The following is a 2,500-nucleotide window of genomic DNA, read 5'->3' on the forward strand; positions in this document are numbered from 1 at the left end:
ATCGTGGACGGGAACTAATTACTTACAGATATAATTCTCCCATTTTTATTATAATCTCAGTTCATCTAGTCATATCCTAAATTAACCAAACCTAGCATAAATAATCAATTATTACCCTCTAACATTCTACTTATTCCCAAGCAAGAAAAAAAGAGAGTAAAAAAGAAGCTCCTCCTAGCCATGCGTGGGGAGGGGTGGGGGAGGTATCTGGAGCGGTTCAAACTGGGGAAAAAAACAAGGAGGGGGAGGGAGGGAGGGAAGTGTTCCCCCTGTGGAGGGAGGACAAGACGGGGGGGGGAATATGAATCACTGAAGCTTAGTTTTTCTTATAAAATGTGCATATTTGGAACTGAACTATAAAGTTACTATGCAGAAAAATGAATTTTTATTTAGATTTATAGAATTTCTCCCACAAAAACCTAGATTTTAAGTATTTTTAAAAGAAAAACATAGACACCTAGTCCTCACCTCTGAAGTAGTAGTAGTAGTAGTAATATACCTTTCCTCATTTTTTCAATCCATGTCTATCTCTTTTACATATAGGATCTTGTGTAGAGTTCCCCTGTTACAGTTAATTAAGTGCAGTCTAGGCTATGGACATTGTTATTATTACAGCGTGGTGCATGAGTGAGCTTTTACCACAACTGGCATCATTATTATTATTTCTGATGTCACGTGTGTGTTATCGTGTTATTGTAATAGTATTATTCAATCTTAGATGTGTGTCCTTTTAGGAATAGGTATCACTCCTCTTTTTTTTTGTGTTTTTTTTTGTTTTTGTTTATATAAATGTAAGTGCGGTTTACGTATATGTAGTTTAGCTCAAACTGTAGTTAGGGTAGGCTCCACTTTGGAGGGGTGCCGATCGTAAAAATATTTGCCAAAAATACACTAATCAAGACAGGCTAATGAATTTATCAGGCATTATTAGCACTATAATAACGCATATTCTCTGTGAGTTTTATCATCCTACAGGGAAAATAAATGATTTTAAGAAAAAAATTATTTTAAGAATAAAAATGTACTGAAGGTCATTTGGTGATCAGTGAGAAACTACAGTCTTGAATAGAAATTCGGTCTGACAGAATGTTGGTATATCCCCTGGGAGCATGCACATAAATCATTATCAAAATATAACAGTAAATAAGCACGTAACAACAAAAAAAAAGAGAGCAACAACTGAAGCGAAAGCCCAGCCGATAAATATGGAAATCGCAAATACAAAAAAAAAATAGTATAGTATCCCTCTAAATTGGTCGATGTCTTTTCTACGTTTTCTACGAGTAGTTTCATCTCAGAAAACCATTTTAGGGGTGTCTAAACAAATTTTTCAAGTTTCTTATCCTCAGAAAAAATCGCTTTTTCGCTTTTTCTCTGGTTTGTTTTTTTCGGGAAGGGGGGGTTTCTTTGATTGTCCTACATAATATAATTTTTAGATGTTTTAGGCTATCAAGTGACATAATAACTACAATCTCTCCGAAGGTTTTGTCCCTAAATCGAGGTTTGAATTTTTTATGAATATTTCTTCCTAGCTATAGCCTTATTTTTCGGCGGGGCTTTCGCTGAACTTACCTGAAGTTGTTGCTCTTTTTTTTGTTATTACGTGCTTACTTACTGTTCTATTTTGATAATACTTTATGTGCATGCTCCCAGGGGATATACAAACATTCTGTCAGATCGAATTTCTATTCAAGACTGTAGTTTCTCACCGATCATCAAATAACCTTCAAAACAAGGGGCCCTGAATTTCACATTTTTTTTTCATAAAATCATTTATTTTCCCTGTAGGATGATAAAACTCACAGAGAATATGCGTTATTATAGTGCAAATAATGCCTGATAAATTCATTAGCCTGTCTTGATTAGTGTATTTTTGGCAAATATTTTTACGATCTCTTACGATCGGCACCCCTCCAAAGTGGAGCCTACCCTTACCTCAGTGTTAAAGCCCAGTAAGTACTTTTGGGCGTCCTGTATATGTAGTATCTTTTACCGACGTCTGTCACAGGATGTGGGGGAGCGGGAGGAGTGTGTCCAATAAACTAGCCTTTCAGGAGGATGGACAATTTAATTCAATTCAATTCCTTGTTCTGTAGCCCCAGTCTGGTTGTCTGTGGCGCTGTGATTGTGTTTGCTAATGACTAGGTACATTTCCTACCATTTCTGTCTGCAGTGAAAGGTCGACCTTCCTTGCCACACTGACATCCAGTCTGTTCTTCTTCTTCTCCTCCTCCTCTTCTCTTCTGTCCCCCCTGACTGTTTTGGGTTTTTGTCCGAGTGCCGCTTTTCCTCACATGTAGGAACTCACACGAGGCATTAGGTACCTTCCTTTCGTGGGATTTCCTTCTTTCATTCTTCATTGAACCTGCTTTGTTTTCTTTTAGCTTTTGCTTCTGGTTCCTCCTCCTTATCGCCACTTGATCTCCTCCTCCGCCTCCTCCTCCTCCTCCTCCTCCTCCTCCTCCTCCTACTACTACTACTACTACTATTACTACTACTC

The sequence above is a fragment of the Macrobrachium nipponense genome, chromosome 20, assembly GCF_015104395.2.
Source record: "Macrobrachium nipponense isolate FS-2020 chromosome 20, ASM1510439v2, whole genome shotgun sequence".
NCBI lineage: Eukaryota > Metazoa > Arthropoda > Malacostraca > Decapoda > Palaemonidae > Macrobrachium > Macrobrachium nipponense.